Here is a 15,327-nt window from a genome sequence, read left to right as displayed (position 1 = left end):
TTAGGTTGCAGGAGAATGAAGTGATCTCACCTTCTTCTTCTTTTCTTTTTTTTTTTTTTTTTTTTTTTTTTTTTTTTTTTTTTTTTTGCCTTCTTAGAAAGGTGTTTGGCATTCAGCTCCGCTCTGATGTTGATGAAGTCTGGTCTGAGGTATAGGCATTCTAGGTCTTTTTGCAAGCTGTCCTAATGAGAGGATGGGGACTTGAATGACACGGGGTGGGGGCCGTGGAGGGAGAGAATTCCTACCTTGAAGAAAGGTTTCTTTCATATCGGGCTTTATATGTTGAATGAGGAATGGCTTCCACCCCTCAACAAAAAACCCAATTAATTAGTAGATAATGCAGCCATTTGAAGTTTCCTTGTAGACACTAGGTAAAAACACCTATTTTTTTTCCCCACCTACTTCACTGTTCTTCAGGGTGCATTTGACACATCAATGTGTTTTTTCATCCTTGTCCTCCACCATTCGGAGCCTTGCCTTCAGGGTTAAACACCCAACAAATAGCATATATATATATATATATATATATATATATATATATATGCCACACACACACACACACACACACACACACACAGACACACACATATATACTATAATTAATCAATAGTAGTTCTAGGCATGCCGAATACTACTTTTCAGCTGTTCACCAGAAACCATGCATAAGAAATGAAGATTGGCTGGGTGCAGTGACTCATGCCTGCAATCCCAGCACTTTGGGAGGCTGAGGTGGGCAGATCACAAGGTCAGGAGATCGAGACCATCCTGCCTAACACGGTGAAACCCCATCTCTACCAGAAATTTAAAAACAAAAAAAGATAGCCAGGCCTGGTGACGTATGCCTGTAGTCTCAGCTACTCTGGAGGCTGAGGCAGGAGCATCGCTTGAATCCAGGAGGCGGAGATTGCAGTGAGCTGAGATCATGCCACTGTGCTCCAGCCTGGGTGACACAGTGGGACCTCAACTCAAAAAGAAAAAAAAAAAAAAAGAAATGAAGATTGATCAAAACCTAGAAACAGAAAATAGACACCCAGCAATGATAAAATTAATATGATAGAGGCTTAAGTTAGGACGGCATCTGTTGCTTCGCTTCTCTGATTTCTTAGTTTTAAACTGATGCATTATTGTTCAAATTATCTAAGCTATTTTGACTTATGGATTTTTTTCCCCTCTTTTTATTTGTTCCTTTTTTTTTTTTTTTTTTTTTTTTTTGGAGTGGCCAAACTTGACCAAAAGTGTCCTATTTTTGGTCAAGAAGCGGGGAGATTCTAGGATACACTAAACCCTTTATGGCTCACTGGCTGTCAGCTCAGGAAATGGTGGTGGCCACAGGTAGGACACTATGCTGAAGCCAGGTCCAGGATCTGATTATTTAGGGAGCCAAGTATTTTTGTTGATGAGCAAGATGAAATCCTCTGAGAGCAAAATCAATCTTCTGCAGAGACCCCAGAGTATTGATCCCTGCTGCACATTGACAGGCTCAGGCTGTTTAGCTATTTGGAATGACCACAAAAAATGAGCAAGTTGTTAAGAGTTTTAGAGTTTTGGTATTTATTGGCAACTGGGGCACTCATATGATTAATCACACATTCAAAATGTGCGCACCGTGGAAATTGACTGCAACGCAGCAGAAACAAAGTTTTTAGTTATCCTCGTATAATAAATTGAAGCTATATCCCTAAGCAGAATTCTCTTCAAGATTCCAATTTGCCTTGTTAAAAGTGTTGTTTATACAGTAGTTAGCAAAAACGCAAGTAATTACGTGCAGAATTCACTCTAAGCAATTCTTTATTTCCCCCCATTCTGTATCGGTTTTCCATCTTCATTACCCAATATTTGGTCCATCTCAGCAGAAACCTGACTGATGTACAAACGGCGGTCAGGACGGTGGCCTTGGTGACTTTGGAGATGTGCAGAGTGCATCTGGTCACAGGCATCAGTGTCTAGGACTCCAACAGGCCGGCTCCAAAACTCCAGATCCAGGGCCGTGTTGGCAAGGACAGGGGAATGGCTTCGGTGCTATATTTCATTTTGCAAAACAATATTTACCTCTGGCGATGACGCCTTTTTATTTATTTATTTAGTTCTGAGCAGGAGCACAGTTTTGTATACACGTCGCGGTGTAGCAAGCCACATCTGTGTTGGTTGCACAAGCAGCAGGATTTTATTTCATAAATATCATCCGAGTCGAGAATACAGCTTTTGGAATGCAAATTATGTTTAAGTGAGTAAACATTGCAGCGACTGTGTGCCCTCCCCACCCCCAAAACCCCCCCAGCTTAGGAGGGGATAGAGCAGCAGGCAGTGGGTGCAGGCTATTTGCAGAGATCTCCGGTCAGGGTCCCTGCAGAGGGTGGGCAGCCTGGAAGGGTTCCGGCTAGGGAGGAGAGAGGATGAGCGCCGGGCCTAGAAGGGAAGCCCACTCTGCAAAGCCCTGCTTCCCAGAGGCTCCCGCTCGCTCTCCCCGGAACAGAGACCTCATCCATATCTATCAGGAGAGGCCTAATTATAGAGCTCGGAGATTTTAATGGCACAGGGAAATTTAAATGCGGTGGAAAATATGAATATTCCTAAGCCAGCAGTCAAAATACGAAATGATTGGTTTCCGAATCAATGAATTATAATTTCACAGCGTATCCTCCTAGGTGGAGTCTCTCTCCCTTCCCAGGAAGAGTTTTATGCAAGCAGACATGTTTTAATGAACTGTACTTCCGTAATTTGTTCCGCAGAACCTTGCTTCACCCCCCCCCACCACGCCCCCGCCCCGATGCTACAGCCTTCGTCAGCCCTCCGTCCCCATAAACAGATTGCAGGCGACAACAGAAACAATCACAGTGTCCTGGGGACCACCAGGAGGCAAGTACCTGATGGGCACACTTGGGGGTCGCAGCCCTGTCTTTCTGGGTGCCCTGTAGGAAGAGGATCAGGGTGTGTCAAAAGTAGGGGACCAGGCTGCTCGTCTAAAACAATCTGGCTCCCTTCTGGTGCACCCAAATCCTCCGTGTCAAAGCCACAATGCCCTCAGAACTAAAGCCTTTTCTGGCTGGAGCAGTCAGTGGGTCGCCCACGGGATACACGCCCTTCTCAGCCTCAGGCACCGACGGGCTCCTTTCCTCGGCTCCTATATCTTTACCTGTGGAGGAGATAAGGATGTGCCCCAGCTGCTGTCCATGCAACCCTCAAACTGGAGAGTCATGCCATAAATCCTGTTTTATTTTATGGACAAATAAATGCTGAGGTAAAATATTCCGGGATCGTCGCTTGAATACTTGCCATAGCAGCGGTCCCGTAATAACCACCGTGACATTAATTTACTGCATTCTGCCGTGGGAAGAAGGAAGAAGGAGGGAGAGGGGCATTAAAAGAGAAAAATGACTTTCCTTCGAATTTATTGGGATTGGCCGCCCTCATTTTCAGCCATCATTAGTTGATTAGGCCCTGATGACAGTGTGGACAATCGTGCGGGAATAGTTGGCGGAGAGACGCCCTAAAGGTACTCTGTTAATTGAGATGGTGTTCATCTTGTAGTTACTGAACATAACTGCAGACCGTGGAATTGGTGGTTAGTGGGGTGGAACCAAACGGGGGGCCGGGCTGTGGCCAGAGGCTGTGGGCTGGGGTGGGAGGACCTGCCGCTCCCCCTCCCCACCAGACCGCGGCATCCACCCAGAGCCCTGGTCACTCCATCTCTCTTCTGAGCGCTGCCGATGAAACTGTCAAGAGAGGATAAAGCAAGCTTCCATTTTATCCCAGGAGCGCCCCTGAGCTGCCGCTGCAGAACCCACCGGGAAGATCCCACCATAATCGCCGGCTTTGAGGACTGACTGCAGCCTGAAGGGTGTCATTCCGGGACCTGCAAGCCGGCGCTGAGAGCGGGTTCCTCTTTTTCCCAGGCTTACGCGGCTTGCCAGCCTCCATGCTGTTGCCAGTCAACGGGAATACAGATGGGACTTTCATCCCCATCCATGGCTAGGCCCCGTCCACACGGAGATCCCAGCCGGGGCAGAGCGAGGGCCTCTCCACCCCGGGGTGGAGACCCACTGTCGTTTCCACGAGCTCCATGGGTAGCGGCCTTAGCCATGCCTCCCAGCAAGGAGGGCAGCTCCACTTCGTGATCTTTGCCTAAACATTTTCAGAGACCCAGACTCATCGCCTGTCCCCAGGGCTGGAGAAGTGCTTGCTACAGGTATTTAGGAAAGAAAATGAAATCTGACGTGTTTGAGTGATTTAGTGAGGGCCACATACTTTCAGAGGTGCTCGACATCCATTATCCCACTTAATCTCCTCCCACCCCATTTACCGTCATTTAGGGTCAGGGAACTGAAGCTCAGAGAAATGAGCCAGCCCAGTGCCCCACGGCCTACAGGAGCCTGGAACAGGGAAGCGGGCAGGGGAGGTCTCCGCTTCCTGAGAGACAGTGGTTGCAGAAGCCCCAGGATCAGACTCCCTGGGCTGGAGCTGGCTGTGCTGCTCTCCTGCTCTGTGATCCTGGACACTGCTTCATGTCTTTCAGCCTCTAATGAATCATTTCTAAAACAAAAATGAGTACACAAGACCAAGATGCATGCTCAGGATTTGTGAGTCATTTTTATTGCTGTAGTCTTGGTGGTTAAGGGGCTACCAGCAGTCATCTTTCTTGGAATCCCGGTACCCCGAAGGGGGAGGGAGCACAGGACTTCTCCAGCCTCAGCCACGTGAAAAGAGAATGCCTCCCACCCTCTCCCGCAGCCCACCACGCCTGTCATGTCTAGACAACCAGACAGATGCGCCAGCCTGAAGGGTGACAAATCCACTCACAAGATACAGCTTGCTAAGTGGCAGTGGCCTTTTATTCTCTGACGTCTTTCCAGACCCTTGAAGGGATTAGAACTGGATTAGTTTGAGATGAGCCTGGCTCTGCCGTTATCACCTGTTTATAGGATAATGACATTATCTAGTTTGGCCGGTAAGGGCCTCCATACGTAGGAGCTTTGTTCTCTTTGATCTGGAGGGTCGCGGGCAACATATCTTTAAATCTAAACAAACCCACTGAAGCCTCGAGATAAGTGGTCAGAATACCCAGTGGGAAGAAAGGAGCCTCTCTTCCCCTCTTGTCCGATGCAAACAGTGATTTTAAAATTAAGCACACTCACACAATTTCAGAACCTAAAACTCATCCTGCCATCTTCGACCCTAGCTTCCCCGTGTCTCCTTTCACGTGTGCACAGAATTCTGAAGTTTTGGTGAGCTTTTTCAACCCATCTCAACTTACATGATGAGCACAGCCGTCTGTGAGCAGAGCAGGGTGGGCTCAGTACCCACAATACAGGCTGGGACCCAAAACGCAAGGCTCGGGGAAGGCAAGGAGCTCGCCAACCCTCGGAGAGGAGCTGGGGTTTAACCCAGCTCGTCTGGAAAAAACCCAGCACTCATTTCACTGCCTGAAGCCATCTATGACCCGACCTCTTCTCCCACACAGCTCTCCTTAAAGAGGATCCTCATTACCCTTCACAGAAAACATCTGTTTAGACAGATGTTCCAGGAGGTCCTTGGCCCAAGTCCACTTTCTTGTCCCAAGGCTTCCCTAACACCCATCATCCATGTTTAAAAGTTATTTCTGTTGAAGTATAATTTACATGCAATATAGGGAATCTGTTTTAAGTGCACCAAGTATTCGTTAAGTTTTGGAAAATGTGTACAGTTGTGGAAATGATGCAGGGCAGGAGACCCCCAAAACTAGGGCTTAGTCTGGGAAGTTTCTTGGGTTTTGCCCAGGAAAGAATTCAAGGGGGAGCCAGTGGTGGTACACAGCAGCTTCTATTGAAGTGGCCTTACATAGCAGCAGCAGGGGGACTGCTCCTTGCAGCAGGGCCACCCACAGGCTGTGTCCCTGGAGGAGCAGCTCAGAGGCACCTCTGCAGACACATTTATACCCACTTCTAATTATATGCAAACTAAGGGGCAGATTATGCAAAAACTTCTAGGACCAGGGTGCTAACTTCCAGGTCACTGGGTCATTGCCATGGAAAGGGGCAGGGTGTTGCCATGGAGTGTTGCCACGGCACATTGGCAGGCATGTCTCAAGGAAAACTACTTTCCATCCCACCTCTGTTTTAGCTAGTCCTCAATTTGGTGAGGTATTCAAGCCCCACCTCTGGAACTGAGTCCCACCTCCTATCTCGGAACTACCACCATAATCAGGATTTAGAATGCGTCACTCCAAAAAGTGTTTTCAAGCCCCGGCCCCTGGCTTTCAATCTCCTACAGCTCCTAGTGAGTATTGATCTTTCAGCCACTATAGTTTTTCTTGTTTTAGAATTTCGTCTAAGTGGAATTATATAATATGTACTGGCTTCTTTCCTAGGTTTTGGCTTCCTTTACTTGGCATGATGCTTTGAGAGTTAGACATGACATTTTGTTGTGTGTTTGATTAGTTTGATTTTGATTAGTCTGATTTCGTAGTGTGTTTGATTGGCTGTGTGTTTTTCTTTATATTGCAGAGTAGTATTCCACCGTAAGGATATACCACACAATGGTTTATCAATGCTTCCGTTTTTTCCATTCTTAGGGGAAGCATTCAATCTTTCATCATTAAATATGAACTTAACTGTAGGTTTTTCCATAGATGTCCTTAATCTAGTTGAATAAGTTCCCTATATTCTTAGTTTGCAATAGTTTTTATTCATGAATTGCTGCTCAATTTTGTCCAGCGCTTTTTTAGTATATATGATTGCAATTAGTTTCTGCTGTGCTATTTAAAATCTTGCAAGAAAAAACTCAATGCTTATGGAAAAATTGGGGTGACAGACACCACACTGAAAAGCTTTATCAGTGACACACAAGAAAATATGAGAACCTAATAAAAATGGTACCACTGTTTTTCACATATTACTACATAGCTGATTTCAGCTGGGTGCAGTTTTTTGCATTGATCCAGTTTTTCTTGCTAGCAAAATTGTGCATAAGCAAACACAACACTCCTCACATTTTTCTTAACATCAATTGCATTGAAACAGTCACATTTCAAAATGAGTCTTACAGAAGAATTGATTGTAAATGTGTTTTTTAGTTTACTAATAAGGGGACTTTTGAATGTTAAACTAGTCTGCCGTTTCTTGGATAAGCCCATTTAGTCATAATATATTATTATATTTGTATTTTTCTCTATTTGTTAAACTTTTTAAGTTTTTGGATGAATATTCATAAGGCATATTAACGCGTGGTTCTGTTTCATAGTAATGTCTTTGTGTTATTTTAATATCAGGTTAATACTGGCTATATAAAATGATTGAGGATATATTTATTCTGTGAAATTGCTGGAATGTTTGTCTAGAAATGACATTGTTTATTCTGTAAATGGATAGTAGAATTCATCATTCAAGTAAACTAGGCCTGAGTTTTTCTTTTTCAAATGTTTTCAAATGATTAATTTAATTTCTTTAGTAGATAAAAGGCCATTAAAGTTATTTACTCCTTAAGCGTTCTTTGATCATTTGTATCTCTCAAGAAATTTGACAATTTTCTACAAGTTATTGAATTTGCTAACACAAAGTTATTTCTCATATCTCCTTATTATCCTTTAAATATCCGTGGGATATGTAGTGATGTCTCTTCTTTAACTCCTAATACTGGTGACTGCTGTGGTCCTTTTTCCCCTTCTTTTTTATTGAAGAGTCTTTCTAAAAATGTCTTAATTTATTAATACTTTGAAGAATCAAATTTTGTTTTCATAGATTTACTCAATTATCAGTTTTCTATTTTACTAATGTCCAATCTTTATTATGTTCTTTCTTTCTGCTCACTTTGGGTTTCAGCTGCTTTTCTTTTTCTAATTTCTTCAAGTGAAATTCAATTGAGTTTTTTTCTTTTCTAATAATAACTATAAATATAACAAATTAGCTTAATTATCACTTTAGCTGTAATCCACTCATTTTGATTTTTTTAAATTCAGTTCATGTTATTTCCAGGCCATAATGTTGTTTTCTTTTTCCTGTTATTTCTTTTTTTACTCATGGAATTTTAGAAGTATTTAGAAGTTATTAATTTTCAAATGTTTGTGGATTTTCCAGATATCGCTCTGTTACTGATTTCTAGGTTATTTCCACTATGGTCAGAGAATATAATTCTCATTTTTAAAAATGTTAATAAAGTTTATTTAAACTTGTTTTATAATCTAGAATATTAGCTACTTTAGTGAATTACCCATACAGACTTGAAAACATTTGCTTTCTATTGTTTTAGGATTTTCTCTAAACGTCTGTAAATGTCACGCAGTTTTGGTAACTCAATATCTGGAGAGAAAAAGTCCTGATATGTAGTATTTGATACCTCCTGTGGTATATGCACTCTTAAAATCATGGCTGATTTTAAGCTACCAATGTGCTGTCTCCAAACGTGGAGTTGGGAAGAGGAGCATACAAATTGCTTTCACTAGCCAGTGCAAGGTGGTTCTATCACACCACTGTGATTGTGGTATTCAGATCTTCTGCCTCTTTGTTGCTTTTTGTCTGTATATTCTCTTAGCTACTGAGAGATGAATGTTGTGATCTCAAGCAATGCTTGCTGATTTTTCCATTTCTCTTGTCAATTCTTTCAGTCTTTGTTTTAATGTAACTTAAAACTTCATTAAGTGTATATGTGTCTAGCATTTAGGTGTGTTGTAACTTCTTGATAAATTGATCCCTTTGTCATTATGAAAGGTACCTCTTTATCACTGGTAAATTTCCTAAATTTCCTTTTTTAAAAATATATATCTCTGATACTAATATAGCTACCCCCAGCTTACTTTTGATTAGTGTTTATATGGTATAGATTTTTTCTTCTTTTTGCTTAAATTCTTTTTGAATAATGTTGAATTTATAATTTACCGAAGACTGCAAAGATAGTACTGAGATTTCCTGCATAACTGCCATCCATCTCTCCCTAATGTCAACATTTTAAACAATTATGGCACATTTGTAAACATTAAGAAATTAACACTGATGCATTATTATGAACTAAAGCATATTCTTTATTGGATTTCCCCAGGTTTTCTACTCATCTTCTTTTATGTTCCAGGATTCTATCCAAGAGTCCACATTTGTATTTAGTTATCATGTCTCCTTAGTCTCCTCTGATCCATGATTACAAGCTGGTATTTTTGTTTTTAATCAAAATATTTAGAACATTTACATTTAGTGTAATGTTTAATATGATTAAATTTGTGACCTTGCTGTTTGTTTTCTAATTTTTCCGTTTGTTCTTTTTTTCTATCCTCTTTTGCATTAGTTATGTTTTTAGAACTACATTTTATTTCTACCATTTTGTTTTTTAGTTTTCTAAAATTTACCACACACATTTTTTAACTTATCAATTTACTTTCAAATAATATCATGCCACTTAACATACTTTAAAAAAGTCTTAGAACAGTATACTAGCATTTCTTTCCTTACTTCTTGCTATTGTTCTTATATGTTTCATTACTTACATAATTAACTTTTAATGTGTAGTTCCCAACTAAGAAAATGGCCTGTAATCATAGATAACAGGATCAAATCCTGGCTTTCTTACTTACTCACTATGTAATCTTAGGCAAATCATTTTACATATCTGTTCCTAAGTGTCATGGTAAAGTTGTTTGTCAAATAACAAGTGTGATGTGAGAAATAAGTAAAATAAGATGTGATATGCATTCCACACCATAGCTGGCACACATGAAGCCAGGGGATATGGTCTTCCTTGCAGGCTAAACACCAGAAAAAGGTTGTCAGGAGTGGAAAGCTAAAAGTGAACCGTTTCCCAGCTCTGAGCATACTCATTGCTTGCTACTCATAGTCTGGCCCTCTGTGACACCAGGAAACAATAGCAGATGCCAAAATGAACCACAACAGCAAACCAAGGATGCCCATCTGTGTCAACACCAACAGATATAACCAATCCTTTTCCAAGAAGGAAATTAAAATAAAAATCAGTCATACTTTATGTGAGCTCCCCAAATCACAAAGACTAGGTTACTAAGAAAAGTTGCTTCCACAAACTTCAAGTGTTGAGCTTAAGTGGGAAGTGGTTTTGTCTGCAGACACCAGGTAGGATGTCTGCTGGAGATTAGGGGCTCCTGGGCTACCTTATTTTCCTACTTCCTGTTCCAGCTGGCTGCCTCTCTGCTGAGTTGCTAGCTTTCTTCTGGAGGGATGGATAGGCTCATGCACTTGTGAGGTAAGTTCTGGGTTTAGACACACCTGGGTGTAAATCATGGCCCCTAATTCACTAATCATAACCCCGTGGAAGCCACTTGGCCCCACCAACCCTCAGTTTCCTAATCTATAAAATGAGAGTAAAAATGAAACTTAGTGAGATAATACATTTTAGCTTAGAAGAGTACTGGGACAATATTCTAAAATATTAACCAATCTTCCCTTCTCTTTCCTTCATTTATGCCTCAGTTCATTTTGTTTCTATTTCTTAGGCCCTGGGCAGAATATAGCAGCAGAAAACTGGCAGAGAAAGGAGTCTTTTCTGACTGTAGATTTCCAGAAGCCTAGGCCATACGGCAGGGATGAGTCTCAGAGGACAGATTCGGGAGAGAGAGAGATGACAAAGGGTCAGGAGTGTGCTCTGCCAGCTTGGAAACCAGTCTGAGTTAAAGCCAGAAAAAGTGAAGGAAGGGAAACCAGAAGTGTGAGAGGTCTGTTTCCAGGCCAAGTGCAAAGAGGCAGCACAGCCCCAACTGGTTTTGTGGGATCCACCAGTGGCTGCAGAAGGAAAGTGAGAGGAGACAGGCCCCATTGCCTGGGCCAGACTCTGAGTTACACTGGCTGGGTGATGTGTCCATGCACACAGGCTGCAGGTCAGAGGGAAGCCCAGGATGAGGCAGGGCCCACAGATTGGTCCCTCCACACCCACGAGTTCAGAATGCCATGTTGGCTAGACTGGTCTCGAACTCCTGACCTCAAGTGATCCTCCCGCCTCGGCCTCTGAAAGTGCTGGGATTACAAGTGCAAGCCACTACACCCTGTTCCAAAAATGCTCTTTCTATTGCTGCTGGGGGTAATAATACCGCTTTCCAAAGAGCTCTGCAGTTTGCAAGAAGCCCCCTCCTGGCTAAGGTATGAGAGGTACTTCCTGAGGGAAAGGATGGGTCTTGGCAGACCATGCCTTCACATGCGTGTGATGAGCAGAGCACGTGACAGCATGTGACTGGGTCACTGGTCCCAGCACTCGGTTTGGGCTAAACTGTGTTCTTTCCGTATTCTGGTTTAAAAATACAGGTTTTTTTCTTTCAGGTTTTAAAAAAATCAGGATTTTATACATACCTTGAAAAATTAGGAAGTGGGGCCACACTCAGAGCTGAGCCATACTCTCCCCAGCAGATGGGCTCCTAGTCCTGCCTGCTCCAGTCCCCACCTGGCCTGCTTTGCTCTTTAGGGGTCTTTGTCTGTGGCCACGGTTTACAAGAACCATGCTTTCCAGCTTCCCCCTCGGAAAATCCTAGGGCACAGATCACCCCTCCACGGTCAAGCAGCGCTGGGAATAGTCAAAGTTCCTGCACAAGAGCATTCTTTTGAAGGCTTATGTTTCATCTTGAAAAAAACGTGTCTTCCATTTTATTATGCAACAGGACCATGTATATTTTAAACAAAATTGATATATTTTTCTTCCAATGTATGGACTAAAAGCGTCCCTCCAGAAAGGTGTGCCAGGCTGTTCTGAGGCTTTGAGTGTTCCAAAGATGTTAGCTCAGGGTATCCTCTCTCCAGTTTGAAAAATACAGGCTCTCCCAGTATTGTCGTTCATCCTATCTTTAGTTCCTTTTCGAAATCTTCCAAGTTCTTAACTTTCAGTCACTTTTTATAATCAGGAATTGAATGCCCTTAATTTGGATGAGTTGACGTGGGTCTCAGAGCTACAAGCCCCTTTGGGCTGGCCCCAGCGCTTCTGTGGGGAAGGGGCCAAGCCCCACGTCCACACGTGGCCTGGCTGGCTCATGTCTGGAGCTCCTGGGCCTTGCACACTCAGCTTGCATAGTGCTGCCCTCGGAAACTTTTGCGGGTTATGGCTTATGAAGGGTTCTGGAGAGTTCAGACGCAAATCGATAGCATGCATTACAAGAGAGCGTGAGCTAACAAAGGTGCTGGTGGGCCATGCATCTTAAAACAGCTTCTCGGGGACTTTAATTGTCGGGATGTTCAGGAGAAGAATATGACCTTACGGGGCATTTTCCAGAATAAAATAGTCTATATATTAAAAGGCAGCAAATGATTCATAACTGGTTAGCGGCGGGGCCTATGGGTCCATGTTTCCCATGTGAATTTTTTTTCTGCATTGCAAACTCTTACATTAAATTGTGATAAATGAAGAGTGGGGGCTACTCATACAAATCAATGACTCCAGTGTGTGTGTCATTAGCCTGAGAGATGCAGGCAGCGGTCAGTCCCATAAATCATGTGATGATCTGCTGTCTGCAACACGATGCAAGCAAGCAGGCACATTAGGGAGGTTAAGGAATGAAATTAATCTGTGCATTTTCCTCTCCCCCTGCCTCCTTCCCCATCACCTGGTCATACGGAAAGAATTAAAATCACATGATCCGAACTAAACCAGCTCCAGAACAGTAAATTGGTTAAGTTTGACTTCACCTTTCAACTCCAAGTTAATTATGTATTAGGGGATTAATTTATTCACAGGCACTGGGAAGTGAAATGGAGAATGGGAGAAACCTGCCAGGGCCTCTCATCCAGGTGCCAAAGTTATTAATTGCTCTGGCTGTGCCACAGGCTACCTGGGCAGACCCTGGGGTGGGGGGCTATGGGATCGTCCATGGATATGGCTGGGTGTGTCCTGTTCTGAGGATCAGCCAGCTTGGGTTGTAGAAGAGGCCCCAGCCTGTGCTACACAGGGATGCTTGTGATGCTTGGTTGCTGGAGTGTCTTGGAAGCCTAGACTAGAAGGAGCCTTTCCCCAGGGTGTGTAGTCAGATCACGCTTCAGATGATAACTGATACCTCTTCCAGGGCCACTAGCCTTGTCTGGAGCTCCTCTAATGAGAGGCAGCTCTCCATTTGCAAAACTACCCATTTTACACATGCAACTCTGATATGCGCAACTCAAGGGTCCTACTTCACCCCCTCAGGATCATACGGAAAACAAGGACTGTGTCTCCCACACACACATGATGCCCTTTGTTCACCTGAGAACAGGGAGCATGTTCTCCTCAAATATCCTCCATGGTGTCACTCCAGTGGCAGCCTTTGCAGGCCTCTTGTCATTGTGATCTTCTGGGGAGGTCAGTCTTGATCTGTCTTCTGTGGTGCAGTGCCAGCCAGGTCAGAACAGCGGCAGGTGCAGCAGTACCCAGCCGGGTGCCTGGGGATGAGACCTGGGGCAGAGAGGGGAGCTCCTTTCTCAGCGTCACTACCTGGTGGTGATTGATCGGGCACCAGATCTGGCAGGAAACCCCAGGAAACTCCCACCTATTTGAGGGTCTTGTCTGACCACACCCAGAAACAACCTCTCAAAAGAGTCTAAATGCGATCATTGTCTGCATTGAGCCATGCAAGAGAAATTCTTAGGCACATTTTTTCATTTGTCATTAAGAGGCAAGGATGTTGAATGGATTTGACATAGACCCTTTGCTTACACAAACTCACAAAACCTGACATGAATGGTAGCATTAATGCTCTGTGTGTGTACAGCACTTCACAGTGTTCTGAATGCATTCCCATGTGTATGAGCTACTGTTTAATCTTTCCATGAGTTGGGTCCAGTGATTCCCATTTGACTCCCTGAGGAAACGGAGGCTCTGAGAGTTTAAAAGACTTTGCTGAGTTCACGTGCCCGGGAAGTGGCTCAGCTACCATAATATTTAGTTGCAGGAAGGATTGGGACTGTCTAGGGGCTTTCTTCCTGTCAAACCTACCGATGGAAAGTTCTCCGAGTTCAAGCACCCATGCCCATCTCTAGAGGTCCTATGTAACTCCCAGACCTGTGTGCTCTGCTCCAATAAAGTTACAAAGAAGTGGAGCCAACATCTAAAAATTAAAAGATTTCATAGAAAGAAAGGATTTCGACTTGTCTTGAAAACTTGGAATCTGGCCATTGGGCCGACATTTCACTGTAGTGGTACTGGGTGCATGATGAGTTATGGTACCACTCAGAGGGGTCTGAGCTCTCAAAGACTCATGAGACACATTTTGGCCAGTACACACATTGAGACACTGAGTACCCAGATCTTCACTCTCTGCTCAATGATTCAATGCAATGGCTCACCTCTAATCCTCCCGTAACCCAGTCTTACCGCTGCTCCATCTGCCTGAGGCACCCATGCATTCCTGTCCTACCCATCCGCTTTCTCCCTCTCTGTCCAAGCCCTTCTTGGCTTTCATGTCAGCTCTGGTCATTTCACCAGCTCCTCTACCAGTCTTCTCCTTCCTAAGCTACAAAAGGATTTTTCAGCTGGTTGAGGCCTGTGAGCACGCCAGAACCAGATGCACCCTGGAGACATCTGAATCCAACCTTCTTGTCTATAGTAATGAAATTAAGGTGAGACAGGGTGCCTGACCTATGTCACGAACCCTATTCCCAGACCTTCTCCTGGCCCCAGGAAGTCACCCTGATCACGTCACTATTTGAATGTTCACCTTGTTTGCTCTTTTGGGGGAAAAATACCAAAAACACAAAGAACAGGCAAATAGCAAAATCCCCAACATTCAGGATTAACCAAAAATCAAAATTTGCCATAATTGTGGCAGATGTTTTTTTAAAAAATTGTGGAATTCTGAGTCCCATCCGGGAAATTGGCTTGGCTTCATTGTACTCTTAATGTCTCTACACACCTCTTCCTGATCCCTTTCCATTCTCTTCTTCCAGAAGGAAGCATTATTGTGACTTTTCCTCCAAATTCTTCTAATCTGTGTTTACACACACACACACACACACACACACACACACACATATGTAAATTACATATGTTGTTTGATTACATGCATGTATTTAGATCTACGTAAATCACTTCTGCTTTTTTCCATCATCATTGCATTTTTTTAGGTTGATATGGTTTGGCTGTGTCCCCACCCAAATCTCATCTTGAATTGTAGTTCCCATAATCCCTACATGTCATGGGAGAGACCTGATGGGAGCAAACTGAGTCATGGGAGTGTGTTTTTTCCCATGCTATTCTCGTGATAGTGAATACGTCTCATGAGATCTGATGGCTTTATAAATGGGCATTCACCTGCCCACGATCTCTTGCCTGCCACCATGTAAGATGTGCCTTTGCTCCTCCTTTGCCTTCCAAGGCCTCCCCAGCCATGTGGAACCGTGAGTCCATTAAACCTCTTTTCTTTATAAATTACCCAGTCCTGGGGATGTCTTT

The sequence above is a fragment of the Saimiri boliviensis genome, chromosome 14 (assembly GCF_048565385.1).
Source record: "Saimiri boliviensis isolate mSaiBol1 chromosome 14, mSaiBol1.pri, whole genome shotgun sequence".
Taxonomy (NCBI): Eukaryota; Metazoa; Chordata; class Mammalia; order Primates; family Cebidae; genus Saimiri; species Saimiri boliviensis.
The sequence above is the reverse complement of the archived record's forward strand: the minus strand, read 5'-3'. Positions refer to the sequence as shown.